Source organism: Canis lupus, chromosome 14 (genome assembly GCF_011100685.1).
Source record: "Canis lupus familiaris isolate Mischka breed German Shepherd chromosome 14, alternate assembly UU_Cfam_GSD_1.0, whole genome shotgun sequence".
Taxonomy (NCBI): Eukaryota; Metazoa; Chordata; class Mammalia; order Carnivora; family Canidae; genus Canis; species Canis lupus.
The window spans coordinates 36638953-36655859 of record NC_049235.1 but is presented as its reverse complement, the minus strand read 5'-3'; the positions used below and the strand labels follow the sequence as shown (position 1 = coordinate 36655859).

At 44.4% G+C, this 16907-nt stretch overlaps 1 long non-coding RNA gene across 3 annotated transcripts; it reads left to right on the top strand.

The window, feature by feature from the left end:
• Nucleotides 1-2440: 2440 nt before the first annotated feature.
• On the top strand, nucleotides 2441-7583 carry LOC111098798. 3 transcript variants are annotated; one of them, XR_005369536.1, is made up of 3 exons: nucleotides 2441-2594; nucleotides 4786-5042; nucleotides 5259-7583. It is a non-coding gene; the product is annotated as an uncharacterized LOC111098798 (long non-coding RNA). The 3 variants fall into 3 exon arrangements; XR_005369535.1 differs by having other exon boundaries at nucleotides 4786-5472; nucleotides 5595-7583; XR_005369534.1 differs by having other exon boundaries at nucleotides 4786-5754; nucleotides 6582-7583.
• The last annotated feature ends 9324 nt before the right edge of the window (nucleotides 7584-16907 follow it).

Genomic DNA, 16907 nt, shown 5'->3' with positions numbered 1-16907 from the left:
GGTCTCCTCGCCCCTAGTTTGTGAATCAGAGCCCCAATCCCACAGACACGGTGGCAGCCAGAACAGCAGGGGTCGTGTCTACAAGGCACAAATTCGCCTCAGGTCCAAAACTGATGGGCTGGGAAGAAGGAAATGGGAAGACTCAACACAGTCGCGTTTGGCTTTGAACCTGCATCAAACGTCTTTCTGTCAAAGGTCTCTGCGTGCTTTGTGGATGTTCCTTGACCTGTCAGATTAGTAAGTGTGGTATGTGCCACAAGGCACTGAGAAGGTCTGTTTTGGGGATTCCAAACTTGGCCTCCCACCCTCACCCCCCGTAGGGGCCTGCTACGTGGCTGTGACACCCCTGGAGGTCTTGGCGAGGCTGGCCAGTGCAGCCCGGGTCATCACCCCTCAGAAGGACTGGATTGTGAGCCTCACCAGGGATGACAGAGGCCAGCTGGCTGGTGACCTGGGTCACACGGGGGCATCCTGGTCCTCTGTTCAGTTGAGAAGCAGGTCTGGCTCAGGGAACAGAAGTGCTGAGTCAGGGCTCTGAGATGGGCAGTAAAGTGGCCTTTCAGAGAAAGACATCCAGAGCCCAACAGCCCTGGATTTGAATCCAGCTGAATTCAAATTCTTACTGTCTTACTGGCTGCAATTGACTTAACTTCTCCAGACTCTACTTTCCTCATCTGTAGAATGGGAGAAAATAGGCCTCATACCCACACCCCAGACTGAGGCCCACTCAGTGTGGAGAAGAATTCTGTGAGAAATGGGATTTGTAAAGCACTTAACACTACATCTGCACTCAGGCAGAAATGGATGACATTGTTATTATCAAAAAGATATATAAACTGTACCTTGAGGAGAGAAGCCCCTCAAAATATGTTATGGAAGTTCCATGGCAATTTTAGTCCTGCAACATAAGTGAATTAAAAGATGTCTTACTTCTGGCCAGTGATAAGGTGCTGCTTCCCCCAACAAAAAATGCATCCGCAAATGTGACTTGATTATCACTTATCACTGATAGCGAGAGGAAGAATTTTTTTCAACAATGGAGCTAAACGGAAGGATCTGGCATCTTCTTTGTTTTTTTTCTTCCGTTTCTAACTTGGATCCTTCACATCGTGATATATTCAAATTGCCAACTTAAAAACTGGAGATCTTGTCCAACCCTATATTTGCGGAATTGGTATTCTCTGCTAGAAAATGTTGGTGAGTTGGTAGCCAAGATAAAGGAAGCTATCACGGAGAAGTCTATTAAAATACACTCCTTACAAAGAGTAGAAGCCCCTTATAATCATGTCTTCTTCTAAACTACACTTATTTGGATGTACTGTGGCTTAAATAACACCACCCAAAATAAAACAGCTATGTGGATAAAAGCCGGGTGACATGGTGTTGAGAGTGTCCTCTGTTTCTGGGTAAAAGAAAATCTTCCTAGCCTCTCTTAATTACCCTTAAAGAAATCTAAAAGTAAGCACAGAATCTGTTTTGAGGCTCACTATGATTTATTTTTTTAAGATTTTATTTATTTATTCATGAGAGAGACACACAGAGAGAGGCAGAGACACAGGCAGAGGGAGAATCTGGCTCCCTGCAGGGAGCCCGATGTAGGACCTGATCCCGGAACTCCGGGATCACAACCTGAGCCAAAGGTAGACATTCAACCACAGAGCCACCCAAGTGTCCCTCACTATGATTTTTAAAAGTGATCCTGCAAACATGTTCCTCAGCAATGGTGAAATAGCTAAGAGAGTAAGCTTTGGAGTCAGACCACCCGGACCTGAACCTTGGCTCCACCACTTACTTACCTTCTCTGTGACCCTGAGCAAATATGTTCACCTCTTCGTGCCTCTACTTCTTAATTTGTAAAATGGAGCCCCGGTGGTTCTCTTAGAGTTGTTGTGAGGAGGACATGAGCTGGTTGTAGGCAGAAGGCTTAGAACTCGGCGCCTAGAATTAGGAAGTTTTCAACTATTTTTGTCCTATGTCCTCCTCCCCCTTGTTGACAGTCATAATGTCAGTCATAATAACATCATGACTAGTTAATATCGTTGTTGTTAAGATAGTGGGATGTGACAGAAAAGAGAAGGCAGGAGACAGGAGTTAGAGTAATTAGCTCCAAGCAACCTTGTTTTCAGTTTACTCATCTGTTAATTGTTCAAGTTCGACAGAGCTGACCTTGAAGTCTTTTTTTTTTAGGTTGAAATCCAATGAAGAATCCATAGTTAGACTGAAAGGGATAATTTCTGTTTTCACCACAGTTTACCCAGTGCACGGCTAGCAAACCTAGCAAATGCACCATGTTAAATTCACTGGGAGGAAGGACTTAGCCACTGAGTTGCAATGTTCCCTTCTCGCTTACAGGGATGAACCCAGCCGTCCAGATCATCAATATATTTGCTCCCCTGTCCGTGGGCCAGGTGATGACATGGGCATCTCATGTGATCGGTTGTGGTTTCATTCTTGGATGGAACTTGGTTTCACTTCTTGTGGAGTTTCTATTTCTGTCCAGAGTTTATCAGCTAGTTCCCCAATTGGCTGTAAAACCCCAGCAACAAACAGGGGGCACTTCCAAGGAAGGCAATAGGAGGCTAAGAACATTCAAGGTAAGGTAAACTCAGAGACAGCTATTGTTCTTTTGTCCTCCTTTATGTATTTCATTTCTTCTTTCCAGAGCTCGTGTCTGATTATAATCTCCACATTCTGTCTGCAAACGTGCCTAGAAACAGTGAAAAAATAAGAAGGTTCCAACTATGCCATTGGTCATATGGTTGATCTCACTGGTGGGGTTGTCACGTGCAGTTACACAGGTTGTACACTGCCTCATTCCAGGGTCTTTATTTAGAGAGACTGCCATGTGAGTAGCGCTCTCATGGAACTGTGCAGTAATTAACCTGTACAACCTATTTCATGATTCTGGGGGCAAATTTCTTCTTCCTTTCTCACTCATAATCCTCCTTCTTAAAGACGCTAAGTTAGAAAGACAACCATCTCAGAGAGTGTGGGCTGCTCTTTGGTCAAGACAATGTGATGAATTGACCGTCTCTGCTATCAGCAGTGGGTTTTGTTTGTTTGTTTTAAAAGATTTTATTTATTTATTTGACAGAGAGAGAGCACAAGTGGGGGAGAGGCAGGCAGAGGGAGAGAGAGAGAAGCAGACTCTCTGCTGAGCAGGGAGCCCAAGGCATGTCTCGATCCCAGGACCCTGGGATCATGAGTTGAGCTGAAGGCAGGCGCATAACTAAGTGAGCCACCCAGGCACCCCGTTTTTTTTTTTTTAAAGTAGGTTCCCATCCAGCATGGAGCCCAATTTGAGGCTTGAATTCATGAACCCAAGATCAAGACTTGAGCTGAGATCAACAGTCAGATGCTCAACTGACTAAGCCACCAGGTGCCCCTCTGTAGTGGTCTTTAAATCAGAGATTCCTTAGCATTAAGGTGAAGATGGGAGGAAGGGGGGCCTGCCCATTTGCCTGGCATAACAGAGCTGAGGCCTTGCTTCTGAGATCAGTTTCTTTTTCTGGACTTCTTATAATTAATTATCTTTTCTCTCAAGTTGCTTTGCAAGTGAAGCACACCAGATCTCATTGCATGAATAAAATATATGTATTTTATAGAGTGAGATAGACGCATTAAATGATGGATGGGCAGGTAGGTAAGTAGTTAGTAAGTAGTTAGAGACAGATAAATAAATTGTGCTGTATCTTCCCCTCTGTCCCTTTTAGCCATGTAACCAGGCCGAGCCATTTTACTCAGACACTGTGTCTCACTGTCTGTACAGTAAGAGTAACAGCGGCAGGACCGATTGCGGGCTTGCTGTGGTGGAAAGATCGCCTCTGCAAAACCCCATTTTTCCCTGCAGGTGGTGAAACAAGTCTGTGTTAGCTGGTTTTTCATTGGTGTTGTTATTGTTATTAGCTTTTTTTTAAGCTGTGCTGGCAATAAATTATTTTCTACAACCAAGAGCTTTCCCCTCCTCATAGTTCTGATAGCCTGACCCCCTCTCCTTCCTTCACAGCCCTCCTGACTCCTGTCATTTTTTTCCCCCAGAGCTTGCCTTCATCTATGCTAAACGGCTCCCACAAAGGGTTCTTTGTTTTTTAAATCTGCTTACAACCATTGCCTGTTCCATCCTGGAAGGCCAAAAGCTATTATCATTTTCTTTTCACAAGTATCTGTTTCTTCAGAAACCTAAACAAAGGAAACATCCATCACTATTTTTAAGACTTCATTACCATGTTTCAAGCCATGAAAATTTGTCTTTCGTGCTCTGCTGTATTTTCTCTCCTGTCAGTGGCCGCCTTCCCGACCTCACTGTGTGTCTTAATTCCGGTTCTCTCCAAAGCAATTCTTGAGAGGATTTGGGATGAAAAGTAATCTCCTTGGAAGGTGATCCTAGAAAGAATGGAGGGGGGTGGGAAATGAGGCCAGGAAGGGTGAAGAGCCAAAATAGAGCATATTGGCACGCAGGTTACTGCGACTGGGGCTCAGTCTTGCTAGGGCCCTGTGAGACACTGTGTAGGATTTACCTCAGAACTGTCCCACCAACAGCCAAGCAAACTGGGACATTTCTCTCCCAAGTGCTGTTCCCAGAGGTGTGATGTCCAGGCACATCCAGTACAGCCTGCCCTCTGTTCGTGGAGCTGGAGAGAGACTCTCAGAAAGACACGGCGCTTGGGCTAGGAAGCCATTGTCACCCATAGGGAAGTTGCCCACCAAGGAAGCACATAAGGGCAGGGCTGGGCTGAGGGCATTGGAGCAGGGCACTGACATAGTGCTTATTGGATTTTATTTCAGGTGAAATGGACTCTGGGGAAACCACCGATGGATTCATCAACAAGCTCAAAACTTCGGGAGGGTTAAAGGATAGCCAGTCTAACCTTGAAGGACAACAGGCCACAACCTGTGCTTCCTTGCTGCCTCCGAAACCCCTGAAGGCTGCTGCGCATGTGCCATGAGGGGTGGGAAGTGTCCTACATACAGGCAGACTGTCTTCCTGGTGGGCTTGGGTTTGGCCTTCCTCTACATGACCACTAGCTACACCTCTACCCAAGGTATCGGAGGCTCCCTGCTTAGCATCCTCAGGGCCCTATCAGCTCTCTCTGCCTGATGGGCACAATGCTCTTCACCAGGCTCAGGGAACATTCTGGCTTGGTCGCCACAGGAATCATATCCAGCTGTCTCCGTGTAGGTTGTCTGACGCTCTGTGTGTTTTCTGTCTTTGCTCCTGGAAGTCCATTTGATCTGGCTGTTTTCTCCCTTTCATTAAGCAAAACCTCTTCTTCAAACCATGAGTTGCTAAAAGAGGACCAGGTCCATGTTTATGTCTTTGAAAGAAACGTGAACCAGCCTATCCTCCCAGATTGCTTTTCCATCCACTGGACCAATAACACAGTTCTGTGTGAAGGCAAGCAGGACCCCAGGCATCCTGAGTCTTACATCTTCATCATCTTGTTATTCTCAGGTGTGGTCCTGGCAAGATAGGTGAGTAGTGGGTCAGGTGAGACATGGGATTCTGCAGACTATAATAGTGTTAGATAACCTTAGAAGCATTTGATGGTCTCACCATTGTACCATTGTTAACTCTCTGTCGTTCATTCACCTAGAACATGTTACATGAAAAGAACTGCCCTACACACTGGGGATACAAGAGTGGTTTAATCACACACTCTTAGCCCCATGGAGCATACAATTGGGATGGAAGGTCATTGAGTGAACAGTCAACAACAGTCAACAATACAAAGCAAGAGGACCTATGTTGTGGAGGTAGGGGGAGAAAATTGAGAATACAGAGGAGGGACACCAAGCCTGGTCTTGGGAGTTAGAGTTGGTCTTCCTAACTTGAGACTCAATTAAGAGATCCCCGAAGAACAAATTGAGCAGGTGACATGAAGAAAGAGTGTTCTAGGCTAGACAGTTGTACAAAGGCTAAAATGTGAAGACATGGAAATTTGGAGAAGTGAGAATAGTTATTTCCTAGGTATCAGGCATGTCAATGCTATAGATGGCATCTATGTTAAAGGAGTAGTTTGACCTGGATTCTTTCTCTGTGGAACTGGGATGGAAAGACAGGAAAGAGGACAGCTCAGTAGCGCCAAAACCTTCCTTGGATGCTTAGGGGAGGGGAGGGAAATCTTTTCTCAGGACAAGGTGCCTAACTTTGAAGGTCTACAAGCTTGTCGGCCCCAAGAACTTGGACTTGGAACTTTGCCACTAACCATGTGTCATTCATATATGCCAATGAGAACTTACTTGATTTATTTTTTAAAGAATTTATTTATTTATTTAACAGAAAGTGACAGAGAGCAAGAGTGGGGAGGACAGGGAGAAGCAGGCTCCCCACTCCCCTCACTGAGCAGGGAGCATGAGGCAGGGCTCCATCCCAGGACCCTGGTATTATGACCTGAGCTGAAGGCAGATGCTAACTGACTGAGCCACCCAGGCACCCCAGAACTCACCTGATTTAGTAAGGGGGTTTTATTGTTGTTTTTTTCAAGTTTGATCAGTTGCTTTGTGAATGCAACAGTGACATATTGGGATCAATGGTGATGGCAATAAAAATCACTTAACAGCTTATTGACCCCTGTGATTAGACCTGCAGATTCCCAACCTGGGCAGAACCTGGGCCTCACTTAGACATGGAATCCCTGAGATCAAGTTTTCCAGCCAAGCCTTACCCCCTTCCCGAAATCCAAAGTCACCACCTTCAAAGCCCCTCCCTGAGGTCACAGCTCATCACCCGTGGATTCCCCAAGCCAAGGTCAGAAATGGAGAGGGTGGAAAGTGTGGTAGTGGGTAGTGGAAGGTGTGGCTTAACAACCAAATCTATCTTCTTCATTCATTCAACAAGTCTTCCTGCAGGCCTCTTCTGTGTACCTCCCCTGCTGCACTAGGTCCTGGGCTTCAGCAAAGTCCCCAAGCTCCAGGAGCTCAGAGCTTTACCTTCTCACCACTAGAGCCACAGTGGGGGGAGATAACAGGAGTGGAGGGATGTTTTCCTTATTTCTGCCATGAGACCCAGAACGCCTTGGCCCACAAAAGCTTTGGAACATTGGGAGAGAGGAAATGAGGATTCTGTAGATCAGATTCAAGAGGTTATGGAACCATGGGCTGGCCTGGCAACCTCATTCCTCTGATGAAGTGTGTGTGTGTGAGAGAGAAACTGTGTTCCCAATTCTAAATGACTGACTTAGAAACCTGTTCTTTCATCAACTTCTGAAATATTTTAAGTGAGGTACCTGAGAGGTAGATTATTTTTTATTAAGGTATTTGGTGTGTACTTCCGGCCTTTAGTTGCATGAACAACTGAGAGCAGATTGACCATGTAAGATATATGCAGTTCACATGATGATAATAAACTATTTAGTTCAAAAGGTGGTGGTGGGGGGTCCCCTTGACTCTTCTTGACACAAAGGAAATGATCGCCTTTGGAGAATGTGGAGTGTCATCGGCAGTGTCTATAATCCAGAGAAGCATTTAGCATGACAGGCTTCCAGCTTTTCTCTACTGCAATAGTTCTTTTTTTTTTTTTTTTAATTTTTTTTCAATTTTTATTTATTTATGGTAGTCACAGAGAGAGAGAGGCAGAGACACAGGCAGAGGGAGAAGCAGGCTCCATGCACCGGGAGCCCGACGTGGGATTCGATCCCGGGTCTCCAGGATCGCGCCCTGGGCCAAAGGCAGGCGCCAAACCGCTGCGCCACCCAGGGATCCCCTGCAATAGTTCTTTTTGCTGATCCTGGATGAGGATTCCAGAGACACAGAACACTCTTGACACTCGTGAAGGAGACAGCTCGGGACCTGGAGCCAGGCTGCCTGATGATATTGGCTTCACCTAAGTTCCCTGGGTCACCATTTCCTTTTCTGTAAGATGGGGACAGAACGAGAGGTCCTGTCAGGGAAGTCACAAGCATAGGAGCTACTTGTTAAGAACGAATATTAACCCTCATCTCCATTATCCTATGTTGGCTGTACTTCTGGTGCTTTCACGAACATTGTTGTGTAAGGGCGGGGTGTGGGCTGGGCGGTGACATAGAACCACAGTGCCAAGCAAAATGGATGCTGCGTGGCTCCTGCACACTCACTGCCAACAGGTGCCCTTTATCTTTATTCCTGGCAGAATTCCAAATGGCCCAGGGACTGTGCCATTGAAACTGCACACATTAAAAGCACCAGTGCCCAAAAGGATGTCTTATGTGTTGCTTGGCACGGTCAGCATGGTCGGATCTGGTGACTGGTTCTCTCACCAGGATGAGGGGCCTGTGGCCAGCCTTGGCGTTTCACCAGGTATCCCCAGGCCAGGCTCATCCTAGGCATTTGTTGAGTAAATAATTTGTTTCCATTCTGACGGAAACTAAGTTATAGAACTCTGGCTACAAGAAGATTTGGCACATTGCCCAAAAGTCACTTTGCTTTTTTTTTTTTTTTTACACTAAACATTCTTTTTTTTTTAATTTTTATTTATTTATGATAGTCACACAGAGAGAGAGAGAGAGAGAGAGAGAGAGAGAGGCAGAGACACAGGCAGAGGGAGAAGCAGGCTCCAGGCACCGGGAGCCCGACATGGGATTTGATCCCGGGTCTCCAGGATTGTGCCCCGGGCCAAAGGCAGGCGCTAAACTGCTGCGCCACCCAGGGATCCCTCACTTTGCTTTTTAAGATCTAAGAACCGTGAGGGCACCGGGTGGTGCACGGTGAGGATCCGACTCTTGGTTTTGGTTCAGGTCATGATCTCAGGGTCGTGAGGTGCAGCCCCACACTGAGTGCTAGAGCCCAGTACGGGGTTTGCGGGAGATTCTCTATCACTCTCCCTCTGCCCCTCCTGCTCATGGTCTCGCTCTTTCTAAGATAAATAAATCTTTAAAAAAATCTAAGAACTGTAACTCTTTATGCCCTCAATGTAGAAATAATTCTGTCAGTGAATAACTGGCCCTCACTTCTGGGCACTTCCATTGTGTCAAGGGGGCATTTTACAGATGCTTCCTAAGCTCTGCTTGTTGAGGGTTTGACAGGCAAGTTCCAAGTCAGAGTCTAGCACAGGGCAAGGCCTTTGGCAGGCCACATCCCTAGGGACTGAGAGACCATGCTGGTCAACACAGCTCAGAGGATGGGGGACTAGTCAGGGCCCCCAGGTGGAGGTTACAGCAGGGTGGCAGGGGCAGCACAGGAGGTGGAAGGCCTGGCCGGTGCTTTGCAAAGGCAGATCCCAGAGGACACAAGCCTATCAATCCACATAATTCTGAAGTTCAGAGCTAAGTCCAGGGATCAGGACAGGCAACCAGGAGGCCTCTGCAGAGCCAACGCTGGATCTCAGGGAGAATCTAGAAGGCCAGCTGACCAGAAAACCAACTGGGCAGACAGAAGCTGGGAGCAGCGCCTGTGGAGGCAGGCACGAGAGGCCCCGGTGCAGCCGCTCAAGGACAGCACTGTCGTCACCATGGCTGGCTTCTGCCCTCTTTGATGCCTCTATAGCAGGTCCTGAGGCTGCTTCTGAAGTAACCAAATAGGGCTTCTTTATGTGGTTGAAAGGGATACAAGGAAAAGAGAGGCTAATTCCTGCTGTGCCAAACCAGGAGCAAAGAGAGGGAGTCTGGAATTGGAACTAGATTAGAAGCTCAAGATGTTGCTCCCTGGAGTGGAGGCATAAGTACCCCCCCCCCCCGAGTGAAGCTATATTGCTAGGTAGTGATGGTAATTCAAGAAATACTTATAATACTACAAATTATGACGGTAACTACCACGCAGAGATGGTCAGGCTATACACCTCACAACACTGTCTCATCTAATCCTCCAGTGAGATAGTGCTCTAAATCTTCCCATTTCCCAGATGAGGAAACTGAGCCACGGAAAGCTTCATTTACCCAACGTGACAATGCCATTCAGTTCCGGAGCTGAGATTCTCACTGAGGTCTCTGATATCTGTTTATATTCTCCCCCAACACTGCTGGCCTGTAGGTCTCTGGTCCTTTGACCTCACTGTGACCCAGCTTCTTCAGGAGAACATTCCAGAAGCAGAGCGAGGGGCTATGAACGGTGTGCAGGGCCCCGTGAACTACCTCATGGACCTCATCCACTTTGTCCTCGTCATACTAGCCCCATGGCCTCAGCAGTTTGGAGTGCTGGTCTCCATCTCCATACTGTTTGTAACCATGGGGCACATGCCATATATATTTTTTAATGCGAGAAAGTATAAGATTACAAATGGCTATGCTCAGAAGATAGCAAAGAAGGGCACTTTAATCTGAGAGGTAGGCAGCACTCCTGACTGCTCAGAGCTCCAGTAACACTGGCCCCATCTCACATTGTGTGCAGTGATAATTCCACATTGCTACTGGGCACCTGCTTTGTCCTGCTGCTACGTCTCATAGCAACTGCACTCAATGCATCTTTGCAGTGATGGGTAGTTTGAGAGGGCTCTCGCTCATGGGGTGCCCATTAGCTGAACCCAGATTCAGACTTAAAGGGGATTGTTTTACTTTGCCAACAGAGTAATTCAATGTTCTCAGGTTTTAATTGTTCCTTGAATTATAAAATTAGAATCTTTTGGTCAATGTTAAAATTAGAGAGGGTGGAGCATGGTCAGTGATGTTTGGTCTCGATTCCTTGGATATGAGTTTTTGTCTTACAGGTGGATTGAGAATGTTCTTGTGATGTGCTAAGGGCTCCTTGAGAAGCCTGAAGCTATTTATCACAGAAATAGATCATTATAACAATTTTGGGGTGGTTTTTGGACTCTTATGGCCTGGCTAGGGACCCGACAATCCCTCAGCAGATTTGGGGCAAGTTCTGCCTTGGTGATCAAGCTAAGACTTCCAGTTCAACCACCTCTGGTTAAGAAAACCACAATTTGGGGGGCACTTGGGTAGCGAAGGTGGTTGGATGTCTGACTCTTGGTTTTGCCTTAGGCCATGATCTCATGGGTTGTGTGATCGAGCCCCATGTCCAGCTCAGAGCTCAGCACATGGAATCAGCTTAAGACTCTCTCCTCACCCACCCCCTCCAACTTGTGTATACACATACACTGTCTCTGTAAAATAAATAAATCTTAAGAAAAGAAAGAAAACCACAAGTTTGTGATGAGCAAATTTTGAGTTTCTGGCCACTTAAAATCAATGCTAAAACTATATTTTGAGAGGCTTAGAAGAAAATCCATATACATATAGTTCCTTGCTTAAAATAATTACTATTTCGTAAGTGCTGTGATAAATAAGTTCACAAAGAAGTGAAAACAATGAAGCTAGTGAACAAACTCCTGCAGGCCTCAAAGTCCAGAGAACCTTTCTGTTCATGGGAAAGTCACATTTTGGGATTGGCCTGAGCATAATCAGTAGCACCTTAGGTTGGCATTGTTGGGCATGTCATTTTCTAAGATATTTTCTCAACCTCTGCACTATTAGCATTTTAGTTTAGATAATTCTTTTTTTGTGGGGGCTGTCCTGTGCATTATAGGATATTTTGCAGCATCTCTGGCCTCTGCTCACAAGATGCCAGTAATATCCCTCAGCACCCAATTGTGAGAATCAAAGGATGTTCAGACAATACAAAGGTCCCCAAGGAGGACAAAATTGTCTCCTACCCCAACCCCTCTAAAGAATCACTGCTTAAGAGAAATGTGAAAACTAAGGGAAGAACCCACTACTTTCTGTTAAAAGACAAAATGACGAACCTCAACTCTATGGTCAGCTGATCTTTGACAAATCAGGAAACAATATCCAAGAGAGAAAAAAAGTCTCTTTAACAAATGGTGTTGGGAAAATTGAACGGCAACATGCGAAAGAATGAAACTGGACCATTTCCTTATACCACACACAAAAATAAACTAAAAAATGGATGAAAGACCTAAATGTCTTTCAGGAGACAGGAATCCATCAAAATCCTAGAGGAGAACACAGGCAGTAACTTCTGTGACCTTGGCCGTAGCAACTTCTTGTGAGACACATCTCCAGAGGCAAGGGAAACAAAGGCAAAAATGAACTATTGGTACTTCATCAGGATAAAAAGTTTTTGTACAGCAAAGGGAACAAAACTAAAAAGGAACCTACAGAATAGATTTGCAAATGTCTTATTAGATAAAGGGCTAATATCCAAAATCTATAAAGAACTTATCAAACTCAACATCCAAAAACCCAAAAAATCCAATCAAGAAATGGGCAGAAGACATGAACAGACATTTCTCCAAGGAACACCTACAAACAGCCAGCAGACACATGAAAAAATGCTCCACATCACTTGGCATCAGGGAAATATAAACCAAAACCACAATGAGGTACCACCTCACACCAGTCAGAACGGCTAAAATTAACAACTCAGGAAACAACAGGTGTTGGTGAGGATTCAGGGAAAGGGAAACCCTCTTGTACTATTGGTGGGAATGCAAACTGGTGCAGCCACTCTGGAAAACAGTATGGAAGGTCCTCAAGAAGTTGAAAATAGAACTGCCCTATGACCCAGCAAATGCACTACTACATATTTACACAAAGGATACAAAAATGCTGATTTGAAGGGGCATGTGCACCCAATGTTTGTAGCAGCATTATCAACAATAGCCAAACTATGGTGAGAGTCCAAATGTCCATCGACTGATGAATGGATAAAGACAATGTGGTATATTGGGACTCCTGGGTGGCTCAGTGGTTGAGCGTTTGCCTTTGGCTCGGGGTGTGATCCTGGGGCTCAGGGATTGAGTCCCACATCGGGCTCCTTGCTAGGAGCCTGCTTCTCCCTCTGCCTATGTCTCTGCCTCCTTCTGTGTCTTTCATGAATAAATAAACAAATCTTTTAAAAAAAAGACAATGTGGTATATATTTATAATGGAATATTACTCAGTGATCAAAAAGAATGAAATCTTGCCATTTGCAACAATGTGGATGGAACTAGAGGGTATTATGCTAGGTATAAGTCAGAGAAAGACAAATATATTATTTCAATCATATGTGGAATTTAAGAAACAAAACATGAAATTAGGGGAAGGGAAGGAAAAATAAGGTAAAAACAGAGAGGGAGGCAAACCTAAGAAATGGTGAACCCTAGGAAACAAACTGAGGGTTGCTGGAGGGGAGGTGGTGGAGGGATGGGGTAACCGGGTGATGGGCATTAAGGAGGACACATGATGTAATGAGCAGTGGGTGTTGTATGCAACTGATGAATCACTAAATTCACCCCAGTAACTAATAATACACTATATGTTAACTAAACTGAATTTAAATAAATAATTTTTTAAAAAGACAAAATGATAAAAAGTCATTATTAGTAATAGTAAGGAAACTACCAAAGGGGATTTTACACAGACCAGCTTTTTAGACCTAAGTGAAATGAGGGAAAGGGAGAATTTTGTGGAACATTTTGCCTAACATAAGATATTCTTTAAAAAATTGTATTTTATGTAAGTTCTGGTAATAGTTATGGTGTCACTTCCCTCAATCTTTCCCTTTTCATCAAACATGAAAGACACATTGCCATGGACACACACACACACACACACACACACACACCCGAGACTAAAGAGGTCAGGGAATCAGCACTGTTCTTCATATGGATTCTTCACTAAGGAGGCTATATTTTGACAAGATGTAGTACACCAAGTCCTTGGGCCCTTTATTATTCTAATGAACACACAAGTACTTGCACATAGTCTTAGGACAAAAGAGTATTTAATAAACACATCCTTAAGCCTTTTATTTATGATGCCTAGAAGTGCTAGCAGCTTGAGGGTAGAATTACGTCAAGTCTTCTAGGTGGCATGGACTCCATACTCCTGCTCCCTGCCTGGAAAGAAGAGCTGCTTACCTGTAAATTCTGTATTGGGAGTGCTAATTTTACTACTGCCTTTCTTCCAGGTCCTATAGTAGGATGGCAACACCTTTTTCTCCATGGGACTCTGGAAACACTAACTGCATGTCCCCATGAATATTTTGATTCTTTAGACTAGGACTACCTGACAGAAATATGATGCAAATAGCATTTCCATAATTTTCTTATTTAACCCAGTATACAAAATATTATAATCTAACTTATAGTCAATATAAAATTGAGATTTTTTTTTGCATTCTTTGTTTATATGAATTCTTCCAAAGCTGATGGTTTTTTATGCCTGAGAGCATGTCAGTTTGGCATAGCCAGGTTTCAAGTGCTTAAGTGACATGTGGTCAGTGCCTACTGCATTTAAGAGTGCAGTTTGGACCCTATGATGAGTCCCAAAGTTCCACATATTTCTCTATCACAGAAGGTCTATAAATGATACCGTGTGCTCCATTCTGCATGGAGGTAACATGCCAGGGCATTTGTCCAGCTGGAAAATCAATGGTATTAGGCTCTGATCCATCAACTGCACTGTTCTGCTCTGCTCTTAGAAACAGATCATTGTAACATATATCAAACTGATTTGACTGGATTTTATCTCTTTATCTCTGAAATAGATTGATGTGGAGCAGTCCTTCTGGAAATGCAAATGGCAACGGAGGAAGAGTACAAGGAATTAGCCCCTTGCAGTGCAGATAAGCTCCACGAGGGGGCCCCCTAGTCACGGTTCCATAGTCTGCGCTAAATCAGAATTTTGTAAGATTGGAATCAGGACTCTTGCTCATGAATATGCAGTAGATTTTGGAAAGGCAAACTTTATGAGTACAAAATAAAAATAAGCCTTTCCAACACATATCTAGCTGTCTGTTTACACAATCTCAACATGGCTTTTTTTTTCCTCAAGAGGTGTTATCCCTTCGGTTTGACAATGAGCTGGGGTCACCAGTGACAGACCTCATTATTCTGAGTCAAATTCATTAGTCTCCTTGATCTCTAAATCCTTGTCTAGTTATGCAGACACCTTTTCTGTTCTACTTTTCCCTTCAAGGTACTTGAGATCTTGAAGGGAAGAAAAACATCTTTTCATTTTGGTTCCAAGGAGCTTAGAATGCAAATGGCCCCACTTCCTCCTCCATTTTAAGTTTATATTCAAGTGCCTAATGACAAATTTGCCAATTGGCTCTTTTCTCCAGCTCCTAGGAGGCTCAGAGCCAAATTGGCAGGAGCCTAATGCATGAGGTCTAATGGCTTGGTTTTATAATCCTGCTCTCTTCTTGCTGGGCTTTTATTCCCCTCTTCTAATTATTGTATTGTTTACTGTTTGTTTAGAAGCCCTAAATCATTCCAGGAATGTGGTAGTGATGTGTGTTGTGTAAAAATAGATATAACAGCCTCTTCAGAGTTCGTCCTAACAATTGGATCTTTCAGATATTGACTCAGATACGAAGTTATTCCTTATAACAGAAGTTGACTGGGGCATATTCTAACTGGCTTCATCTTACATAGTGATATGTAGAAGTCACATTGTGCAAACACCATAAAGGCAGGAATCATCTATCACAGGATTTCACACACAAGAGAAACAGTGACTATTTGCCAGATTATGAAAATATTTAAGGTTTTAGAAACCTCAAAAATACTTAGTTTGGAATATTCACTTGAACTACAGAGATTTGCTTGCTTTTAAGAACAAGAAACTACTTGTAGTCAGAGCTTAAGAATACTGTAGAGTGCCTACGTCAAAAACGGGATATGTCCATTCTTGAAATCCAATTATATGACTCAATCTACCTGAACCAACATAAGCAACAGCATTCCCATGATACTGGGCATGTCACATCTGGGGAAGATAGTGACTGGAATTATGTTCAGTTACATTAGCATTAGCATAAAGTTATATCCCTATTACTTTTTCTTTTATAGGATTAAAGATTCTCTTCAAGCCCAACTTCCTCCTTGGAATTAATAGACCCTTTGAGAACTTTTCACTCAACTCCAAAGTTTCTTCACTTCTCAGGGTACTTGAGCACAAAATGGCTGGTAGTTGAATAGTCCTATTGGCATAGTCCCACTCTCGCCTTAGCTCTGCTCAGCATGCAGGCATGTGCTGTGCCAAGGAGGGCAAGCTGACTCTGCAGAACTGTGGGACGGGCTCCAACTCCTAATCTCATCTTCCTTGCTGTATGCTAGACTTATTTAACCAAGGTGTTGGGCAACTGTATTGCTATCATAGAGGGAAGGGGATGGGAGACAGCAGAGAATGTATCAAACCTGGAAGCACACAGGCATCTAAAGGGTACTGCTTGGCCTGCAGGCGAGATGGCATCACAGCCCTTAGTACACATGGTGGGGGGGAGGGGGCAGGTCTCCACAGGCTCTGTGGTTACAACTACTTATTACCTACAGTGAAGAACAATGACTCACAACCAATACTTGGCCCATCCTTCCTTTCAAAAGCATCCTTGAATATCCCTTGAGGAAAAGGGAGAGTTTAGACTCTTCAGGAGTAAACCATGTGGCTTATGCATCACACTTTGAGATCCAACCCAAGCCCAATTACTCAGCAGCTAAAGCCTCACTTCATTTCCCACATTCCCGGGCTAGTCAGTGTCAGTCAAGGCGATTCTCAATTTTCTTAGAATGGGACACTGACAGTGTGGAAACAAAGCTAGAAGAAACCCAAAGTAGTGCCAATCAAGGCTACAGGGCATAGAAACATAATAGAAATTTCACACTCCTTACTCTGCCACCCTGTGGCCACTAGAAGGGACTGTCCAGAGATTCGGCGAAGTGCCTGACTGCTGACTTTTAAGATGCAGCTGTTAAAACAAGGAAGGGACAGTTGTGTGGCTCAGTGGTTGAGTGTTGGCCTTCAGCTGAAGGCGTGATCCGGGGGTCCCCGGCATCACGTCCCACACTCCCTCCCTGGGGGGAGCCTGCTTCTCCCTCTGCCTATGTCTCTGCTTCTGTGTCTCTCATGAATAAATAAAATCTTTAAAAAAAAAAAAACCCTTTAAAACTAAAAAGAGACAACAAGGAATATGTTAGTGCCTGAAAGATTCATAAAGAGAAATTTTATAACCTTGATGGGTAGCTAACATAAACCTTTGATCCTGTTTCTC